Here is a 10,991-nt window from a genome sequence, read left to right on the forward strand (position 1 = left end):
GTTCATTTGAAAGGCGGCACGAGGAGCGCTGTGCACTGATTTTTACCAATCATGTGAGCCTTTGTTGGTCGGACAGCGGTGCCAGCAGGGGGTGTTCTCCTCCTGCCAGGGATGCATGAGACCTGCCCATGTTATGTTTGCTGCAGCCTTCATTGCTCGAACGCGTTTTCCATCTTGGGGGAAGAACAGGCACAGTCAATGTATTACCTATGGTCGCTGTGGAGTGTGGAGGTGACTTTGCCAGGTGTCAGGCCCTGTAGCTGCAGTGTTAGTTCCAAGCCTTCTGACATGGAGGCCCTGGCAGTACTTGGTTAGCCCGGGGCTGCATCATGAACATGTTCTGCTTTGGTATTCAAGCTTGGAACAGGTCCATGCACTTGTTTTTGCTCAGATTGTGCTGGCACCAGCACATACCAGGAAGCACAGAGCAGTGCCCACCTCTTCATGTTTCTACGTCACACTGTCGGCAGCATACACAATAAGTCATGGATTTTCTGAGTTAATAAATGCACTGTGGGCAGCACCATTTCAACAAAACAGGCACACTGGACTCCTTCTTGGAAAGTGCATGGCTTTTCAGGCCATCACAATGTAAAACTAAGAACAGAAGTGTTGGGTACACTACTTTAGGAAGGGACATTGATTCCAAGGCGCCTCTATGCACGATGACCTTGACCTTTGGTGCCACAATATTGATAATGTAGCGTTCAACGCCAGTGGCGTGCAGCTGTATTTGTGATGTGATGTCCGTAGACTGGCCCACACCTCTCAACGCCAGTGGTGGATTAAAGCTGATGGTGAGGTACGGCCAGTGGCCTGGAAGGGATGAAAATATATGGTATTGTTGAGTGTGGGTAAGGTGTATGCTGGCGGAGATGAGGAATTCCTCACCTCTGGCATTGCTCCCCTTTACAGAGGGTCTGTGTCCACCGTGCTGTGCGTCCGCATGCACAGTCCTCACAAGACGTAGAATGTAGGGGTTTGCTAAATTAGTCACTGGTGAGGATGGCCAGGAGACCACGGTGAGGAGGAGGGCAGCCCGGGCATGGCAGAGAACACCAGACCAGGTAAGTGCTCTGCCTCCAAAGCGTAGGGTCGTGCGGAGGGGAGCGGAGCGGAGCGGAGTTTTGAGTCAACTTCGTGGAATTCCCCGTAGTGGCACTCTGCCAACTCTGCCCACCTTTACAACTAACGCTGGAGGGTAGCCACTTTCTTTTTTTCCTGATATGTTCCCTGATAATCTTACCAAAAAAGGTTAAGTCCCTAAAAACCTTTCTTTTCCAATCCTAAAGCCACCCTCAATCACTACTCTAGTCATCTCTTGTTTCTCTCTTTGATTCTCACTTTAGCACCAGGACTCCTTCAGGGAACTGCACACTTTATAGATGAAATCAAACTAATGACTATCAAAGAGGCGGTGTTCGCTGGAGGCGTGAAGGCGTGAGTTCCCAATGAGGCTAATGATGAACTTTCAAGGAACACGATATCTGTTTGAGGAAGCAGAGGCAGCTGGGTAAGGGAGAGAGAGAGTTCTTTGAGTAACATAGACGTTCTCTGCTGGCTACCCCTCTTTGCAGTAGGGAGCTAAGATTCATGGCTCTCATGTGGCGGGTAGTGTCATCTCTAGGAAGGGGGTGCAGGAATAACTGATCATGCCAAAGAGTTGTCACTTTTCATCTGACTTGTTGCCCCCTGCTCTCCACCCTCTTAAGAGTCTCTGCATATGTGCACTTGTGTTATTTTAAATGAAGAAACAGAGACAAAATGGTTCGCAGGTCATCAGTGTTTTACTTAGTTGTCTTTGAACTAAAGGTAGAGCACCCATTGCTCAGCCACCACCCTGCTCTGAAGCCCAGGAGTCTTGAGCTGTACTTTCACTCACACTGCAAACAGTGACTGATTGCACTGCCATGCCGTCGTCACACCTCTGCTGTCTGTGCATCGGTTGCCTGTGGTGCTGACAGTCCTGCCATCCAACAGTGGCTGCTAGCCAACCATAGACAAGAGACCCTCCCTGGAAGACAGATAGCGCACGCCCACTCCCTGTTGACTCAGGGAACAAGTAAAACAGGCGTTGGACGACCAGCAGCCAGACTCCTCTTCAGCAATGGCCCAAAGCTACACCGTAGTCCAAATTACTGCCCATCGTAAGGTTTGAGGTCCACTGGCGGCCCTCAGACAGAAACCGCAGTTGTTTGATCAGAATGGTGACTAATGCTGGAATGAGAAGGCACCCAGAAGCCCATGACAAAGAGGACATTTCTAAGAAATCCTTTAACAAATATCACATTTAAGCTGGAAATAAATGATGAACAGATGCAACATTGAGAAGATTTGCAGAGTTTCTCACTACAGATCAGTACACATGCATGTGCAATGCTAAGACAAATCTCATATTATGAATGCATAACCTGGAATCCTTGTAATAATGTTCCTGAAAGTTTTCACCACAACAAAAAGTTCAGGTGGGCCAAAAAAACTTCAAACAACACCCAACACCAAAACTAGCAGAAAGCACCCATCATCTGCATCAGCAATACAGTACTGAGAAAAAACCTGAGATCCTTCAAGGAAATGTTCCAGAAAATCAAAAGGGCAAAGCAAATCCAGCATAACAAACATCATCTCAGCCCATCAGGTACATTCAGAAGACAGTCCCAATATCTCTATGTCAATTTGAGAGCAATATAAGTCTAACAGAACTGTACGGCCGAACAAAGAAACTCTAATTCATTTCCTAAGATCCCACTATCATACCACCTACCAACGAACTCAGAAATCTCTATTATTATTATTATTAGGTGGTTTATTAGTAGGGGTAAGTAGGTACCTGCCACTAATAATAAGGTCACAATCACAATATAAGGTCCAGTCAAGGTCTCAATAAATTATTCCCTTGCTCAACCCTTGGTAGCTGGCTGCGAGCAGGCAGGCTTAACTTAGAAGACAGGTGTGTAAAGCATTTAAAAACATTAATGCATTAAAAACGTAAGAGACAACACATACACATCCATCACCCATTTATGAAGCTATCAAATATTTTTATGATTAAAATGACACCAAAACAGCAAAAGTCCAATGTAGGAAACCAAATATATGAATTTTTAAAGATTAAATAATTTTTAGTGCCTAGAAACGAAAAGCGCCAACTTGGGACATCTGGTCATGCTTCATCAGGACAAAGTCAAAGTTTGAGGCTAACTCTGATGGAACGCAGGTCAAGTACACTGAGCAGTAGGCCCCATCAAGTTTTTACCTTTAGACTTAGTTGTTTTTCTGGCTCACTTTCTCTCGTGGTCAAGCGAGGCATCTCTTCAGACCGGGTTTGGAGTCTATGACGGCTGCTTGGTTAAGCGCAAGGCCTCTGTGAAATCCTGGCAGTCTTAAGCTCAGGAGCTTTCAGCGTGACGAATCTGAAATCCAGGCCGGGTCGCGGTTCGATATCAGCAGCTTGACTCTCGACGACTGGTCGGTCAACTTATGGAGCTTTTTGGTTAAAATTCTCCAAATGGTGTCAAATTTCTGGAGATGATTGCAGAAGGTCCTTTTGGGGTTCCAAAGTGTCAGCAACACCAATTCAAGGTTCCATAAGCTACATTTTGCACAATGTACCTGGCCAAATCCTTTAAAGTCCACTGGTTGCACTCCTCAAACTTTTAGAGTCAGGCAAAGTCCTTCTTTTGCTGAAGCCCAAAGTGTGCAGCAGGTGCAGCCCTTCCGAGTGCAGCCAACTTGGTGCAGGCTAGATGTTCAGCAGGGCAGTCCTTCTTCTTGTTTCTTTCAGGCAGTGATCTGAGTTTCTGGGCACCTCTCCAATATCTAGTCTTTTTGGGTGACAACAAAGGGGGCACCCCTAACCAATGGGGAACAGGGGGCCAACCATAAGAATGACAGCTTTCTGTGTGGCATATTCTTGTCCCAGAAAGCACTGCACTTTAAAATCAAAAATAGAGAAACGTTCTCGTGGAGGTTAAGATCTCGCAAAGCCACCCACTGTGATGACTAACTTTCCCTAACACTCCCCCTCCAGCCCCTCTGCCTATTGAATTACTGGGCCCTGTCTGGCTAGGGGTGCAGTATGTGGGGTGCCTTGGGGTGAGCCTTTGTCCTGTCCTAACAACCATTCCCTCTTTGAAGACCAGTTTGGCTACTCTACCCCTATCCTGCCTTTTGTTCTGCAGCTTTCAGATCTCCTCTCACCAGATGTCCTTTGTCTCTATGCAGGCCACTTCACACATCATCAGAGCAGTTTGGATCAGCCTGTCAAACGCTGGCCAATCGGGAGGCTGCTGAAAGCCTGGATTTAGGCTCATCATAAAAGCATGTTCTATACCTTCATTTCTGTAATAGTTATAATACATCTAACATTGTCAGGTTGTTGGATTTATCATAGCTAGTCTTTTAACTCTTTAAATTATATTATTTGATTCCTCCAATCAGTAGTTAAACTTTATTAAAGTATTACCATGTTAGCCTATGGAGCCAATGTGCCACAATGGGGTAAACCGAATTTGGCAGTTTTCCCTCAACAGGGCATGTAAAACATATTTTTAAATGTCACTGCTTATTTGTACATGGCTCCCTGCCCATGGAACACCTAGGGGGAGACATTAGGGGTGTATGTAAAAATAAGGTAGTTTCAAACTTTGGAAGTACCTTTAATCCCAAGGTCAAATTTGCATAGAATTTAATTGTAAAAGCAGCTGGCATAGCGGGGCTGGCTTTAAAATGACAGCAGCCAACACAGCAGTGCACATGTAAGTGCATTAAATCTGCTGCTTCCCTAAACCTACATGCCCTTCCATACACTAGGGGCTCACGGGTAGGTTGTCACACCAGTTGTCATTATACCTAATTATCATATACCTTTTACACAGAGCACTGGCCCTGGGCCTGGTTAGCAGACCCCCGGGCTCAATCAGAGTCAGTTACCAACAGTCTCAGTCAACAAATGGGGGGGATCAGGGCAAAAAGGATGGCTTCCTTACTATTATTATTACTATTATTATTATTACAAAGAGCATACACAATATTAAAAAGACATTAAAAAAACTCACAGCTGGCAGACATAGTAAGTTGCTTATCAACATAAATACTTACATTAACTTCACCGAACTGACACATGAATAGTAAAATCTATTTATCATGCATGATTTAATATGATTTCACCATCAAATTCATCACAAATCAGATCACTTAATAATCTCATCCGGAAACTGACCGTAGATTGCCTCTGATGTTCTTTCCGCATTAATTATTTTGTGATGAACACATTTAAAAAAGCATAGTATTGTATGTCATCAACTATTCCAGCCCTGATGGTGGATAAACATTTCTATTTTGACCTGATCAATCATGGCTGAAAACATACTTCTGTGCCCCATCAGGGTCTTTATAGGATGAATCCAAACTCATAGAAGTTCAGTCCTTCGCTGACATGACAAGATATAAACTGCCAGTGGGACTCCGAGGGGGGACAATTCCAAAACATGATGACAATGATCTGATATAAAAAAAAAAAAGCATCCTTCTCAAACTACTATTCAGATCTAACAACAAGAAGAAAAAGGGTGATCTAAGCTTACCTTTTTGCATCAGTCTACACCACTTTCAATTTACTGCCACTATTTCATTAGGGGGGGAAGTGTCACACCGAGGAATGGTTCTAAAAAGTTGGACAATTGCAAATATAAAAAATAAAATCAATTCCTGTAGGGAGGTTTATTGACTAATAAGGGGTTTAATGGTTTTAACAGACTTTGCACAAAGGAATATCTGATTCTAACCACCCCAATCGATTTCCTTCCAGCAAGTATGAGAAATCTTGAAATAGTGTATAATTGTGCTATGCTTTTAGATTGCGAATGAGGCGGTCGTGCGAGTGATAAGTTATGATAGGCAGAAGTGGTGATGCAATAAATGTATTAATGCCCGTAGTGGTAAAAGGGTTATCACCAGCTGGAATAGCATTTTATTGAAAATGCTTCAGGGGGTAGAATGACGGGGAGCTTGGAAAAAGGGTGTTGGAAGGTTGAGCCAGGGTGTAGGGCACAGTGGAAGACAGTAGGCAGCCAGTCACGGTGACAGACCGCAAGGGATTATGATTCCGGCAAGTGTTGTGGACCCGTCTACCTGGAAGATTGCCCTATTTAGAGCCATATTTATGATGATTTGTGTTTTTTTGAGCATTCAGAGAGTCAGTGGTGATATGATCAATTAGCTCTGAGGGGATGCGGGTTGAAGATGTCTGGAAGGAAGAAGGTAGGGTTGCTGTGAAGAAAAGTAGAGGTAAGACAGGCCTGAAAAAGAGAGGATGCTAGGTGACTTTGAGGAGGTGTAGTAACAAGAAGATATTTGCAGTGAGCGTAGATGAAAAGTCATAGAGGTAAGGGAAGGGGAGCAGGGTTAGCTGTTCGTGCATGGGGAGCAGGATGACAGACGGGCATGTGGTGGGTGTACTAAGGAAGTGTTTGCAATTATGAAGTTGGCAGTAGAGGGAGTACGGAATCGGGTCAGTTTCTGAGGTGTATTAGTTGGGAAGGAGTGAGGAAAGCTTGATGAAATTAGAGATGGAGGTCCATGAGGATGTGCGAGTATTTGAGGGAGGAGGATGCGAAAGGTAATTGATGGGTTTTATCACCTCCTCAGGGAGATGTCAGGTTCCTGGTAGAAGGTAGAAGGTGTGCATTTGTAGCTATCCCATAGTGAGATGGGCCACGGTTCAAGCTAAAATATTGCTATGGGCAGCTGATGGGGATGGACGATGATAAGGTGTCAATATACTGCAGGGCCTGGGGGGATTGAGATGGAGTCAATTGCTCCCCATGGTTTGGGAATGGAGTGGGAAGAAACCTAGAGAAACAGCTGAGACTTACGTGAAGTGAGTGACGGCATGTGTGCAGTTTGGGACACGTATCAAAGTGTCAACTACAAGGGAAGACTGGCCAGAACCATGAGGGATCTTGGGTTCAAAATTTGACAGACATCCCATCCACATATGAAAAGGATTTTCTCATGGTGGAATGTGGTATCAAGGAATTGACAAATGACCAAATGATATGCAATTTAAATGCCCTGAATAATTAGCCATGTTGTGAATGAAATACATTGGCTTTTTGCTGCAATGGCTGGAGTTTATTTTGTATACAAGCAAAATAAAGAAGAAATGGAATATGTCAAGTCTTGATATGGGCTTTTATTGCATGAACATTGGTTGTTTGATGCACCACTATATAAGATCAGGAGAAGTGGGGTACGAAAAATGACACAAGAGAAAGACTTTATTGAAGATGGAGATAAGGCAGCTGGGACTAGTGTGGGCAGACATGAAAAGAAGGCGGGGCAGCCAAAAGTTGAATTGTTGAAATAGGATTTACTAGGAATATATGTTATAACATTAAAAAGGGGGTGGGAGCTGGAGAGCCAATATGGCGGGAACTGGTTAGGGGAACTGGAACGGGTTTTAGACATTGATGTTCTAAAAATTGTCAGGTTATTAGAATATGGGGCTATTGCTAGGCTAAAGGTTTGTTGAAATTGTGAGCTCTGCTTCCCTTCAACAATGTAGTGTCTTCCACATGAGACTGCATCAGGCGTGGTCCCTCGCACAAATTCTTCAGCACCGACACCAATGGGCCCACAGAAGGCACATATCCGTGCTTAACTTGATAATTAAAAATTAAATCAAATATAAAATGAGTGCAGGGGCAAAGGTTTTCCCTCACAGCCCACCATTGGTGCCGATAAATGCGGCGTCTGCCAAAAGCGAGGCTGCCCGCTTCTGAATCTACCTCTTGCGTCTTCCTCCAAAACTCTACACTTCCCGTCTCGTTTCTCAATCTTGCAGGTTCTTTTCAATCTCTTTCTGCCTCCTTCTTTCTCACTTTTCTGCCTTTCTAGCTCTTGTATAAGGTTAAAACCTAAAGGTGGAAATTAAGCCCTCTTCTCCAAAACAGAGCGCCGGAACCACCTGCGCAAATGGAGAACAGACACACAGCCTGAGCAGTTACGGACCGGAAGCAGCCTCACCTGTGATCTGCCACAGCACAGTCTCGGCACTGGACCCGTAAGTCATAGCCTTACACCGGAAGTGCAGCCATCTTTTTTCAGCATTCCCTTCTTTGGGTTAACATCCAGCTTCAGCACCTCTCACCGCAGCCACGATGGAACCCTGGAAGGCACAAAGTGAGGCTCAGGCAAGAAATATCATCGATTTTACAACCCTGGGGTTTTAGTTGGAAGCCTGGCCAAACTTATGGGACATAGTGACCACACCGTCATCCGCTCCACTCAACACGTATGCACAGACTTCACCCAATGATTACACTGACACATTAGTTATGGGTGAAGAACTGCTGCAGGTTTATTTCATACAACATAAGTATGACGATAGAGTGGGTTATCTTACGGGCGATCCAGGGCAAGCAGCTCCTCGCTGCTCCGCCCGCCTTGCGAGCCAGCACGCACGGTGGGTCGATGCCAGGCAGTGCGGCACATTTTTCAGATCCTCCTTTGGATCACGTGATCTGTCTAATACTCCCGCCCCTTTTAACAGGGGGCGGAGCGTGTTATGGCACACCCCCGGTTGGTCAGGCCCCCCAACCGCCCGAAGGACTAACAGGGCGCCGTCGCGGTCTTCCCAGAACCTCCTTCGGCTCCCGGACCTTGGCTCAGGCACCCTTACTGTGCCGGACAGGGGTACCCTTACTGTACCGACTGTTGCAGAGGTACCCTTACTGTACCCTTCTGCCTCCAGATCGCCCTGTAACTCCGCCTGTAACACAAGAAAAAACATTATAACATTCCAGTTGTGCGCTGCCTACGCCGCGCAGGGTAAGCGGAAAGGGTGGGATCTCGCGCGGCCAGGGGTGTACCACAGGAAGCAGAGGGCGATCTGCGGCGGCGGGAGGCTTAAATAGGGCCTGGCCCCGCCCAGCCCAGCGGCCCGCCTCCCCCAGCGTATGCCCATTGGGGCCTCCCCTCCCCAAGGCGCGGCCTCTCGAGAGAGATGGGGGGGGGGGGTTTGAGGCTCCGACGGGTGGCCACTAGAGAGCTGCCCTGCTGATGTCCCCCTGCGTGGGACGCGGGCAGCGGCATTCTACAGTTTCTAGAACTTTCTCTGCCCAGCTAGCTCCTTTGTGATGATAGCAAGTCATTGAAGGGAGTGAAGCTTATTTGTACAAGTATATTTCCTCCTGACTGGATACATAAAGCTGTAGGGCGTGCTTAAGCTCGCTGTTAGCAGAGGTCATTGTGGTGACAGCGCCAAACGAGAAACACTCTGATCTGGGAGCCAGAGGCAGGCTGAGCTCATGCTGACTGCGGCGGTAATTCATTGAACCGCTTGGACGATATCCGCTCCCGCTGCTGCCTGTATGATCACTTGTTTAAATTTAGATTGCATGTGGTCAGGCCAAATATACGTGCTTCTCTCTTCCTGGCTGGGCCCGGGAATAGCTTTAGAACCACTCCATTGCAAAGTATCAGGAGGAATATTTAGAATTTACAGCGCAGCTGGAGTCTAGAAAGGACCTAAACTTCTAAATATGTACTGTTATTGTTATAATTATATATATATATATATATATATATATATATATATATATATATATATATATATATATATATATATATATATATATATATATATAGATAGATAGATAGATAGATAGATATATATACACACACTCACATATATCTCTCCACGTGCAGTTCACTGACACTAACATACAGCTTTATAGCACTTTGAAACATGATTTGATTTTTACAGAGCGCCAACAAATACCCGGTGGTGTCTCAGCACTAAAAGGTGGAGGGACATAGAGAATAAAGTTACATTTTGGTGAATAGCCGGGTTTTTAAAAGCTTGCTGAAACTCCAGAGAGAGGGGGCTGTTTTAGTTGCGAAAGGAAGATTTTTCCAGTTTGGGGTTGTACAGAACAGAAAGCTCCTGCCTCCCCAAGTAGAGAGCTTTTAGGGAGTCAACCCCAAATTCATCCCTGAGCTGGACCTAAGGGTCCTGTTAGGCACAAACCTTCTAGGGTTCCCCCTTAAGAAGATTGGGCCATGTCCCTGAAGCGCTTCATAGATCATACAAAGCGCTTTGAAGAGAATCCTTTGCTGAACAGGCAGGCACTGCAGTCTAACCAAAGCCTGTGAGGCCGACTGGAGGCTCAGGATTTTCATCACAATCTTGCCGCTGTGTTTTCTAGAATCTGCAACATAATCAAGGACTCTGAAAAGCGCGTCATTTTGCATTTTTTGAAGCAATAACAAGGGTGTGAGAGAAGGCAGCACCTTCGCTCTGGAATATATTCATTTTTCATTATTTATATCGACGTCACTGTTAATATATTGCAGTTTGGGGGTATGAACAGGAACACTCTGGATACACGCCCGTAAATTCAGAAGAGCTTTAATAAAAATATAAAGCCATAAATGTAGGGAGCCCACGGCAGAGATACCAGTACAAACAAGAGGCCAGCAATAACTGCCGTGGCGCAAAAGAACATCCGCTGACAGAATGCAGAGAGTATACTAAAGCAGAACACAGAATTAAAGTAACAGTATACATGTAAAGTAACATACCACACTTATTAGTCAACTTCAACTCCCTTTTAATGGAGTTCTTGTTAGGATTTTCTTTTAAAAACATACAGGTAAGTAAATGATGGAATGTGCTTTAGATGTTATGTTGTACTCATATTTGGAAAGTATATATTTATGTGCCTTTTAAAAAATATTTATAAATAAAGTTTGCGATTTTAAAATATATTACAGAGGCACTACCGCGGCTCTGAACTACATCCACTTGACTGGAGACGTGCAGGGCCTGTTAAGGTTAATTTACTACCTTAACTGTACTATTTCCTGTCCTTTGGTGTTGTAAACACTATGCAGCTCCCGGCAAAGAAGACTTTTGAAGTGAATCTTTGTTTTTAACCCAATCCCTTGAGGTTTTTTTTTGCCCCACCTTGCCCAAGAGTGGGAGG

The sequence above is a fragment of the Triturus cristatus genome, chromosome 6, assembly GCF_964204655.1.
Source record: "Triturus cristatus chromosome 6, aTriCri1.1, whole genome shotgun sequence".
In the NCBI taxonomy this organism is placed as follows: domain Eukaryota; kingdom Metazoa; phylum Chordata; class Amphibia; order Caudata; family Salamandridae; genus Triturus; species Triturus cristatus.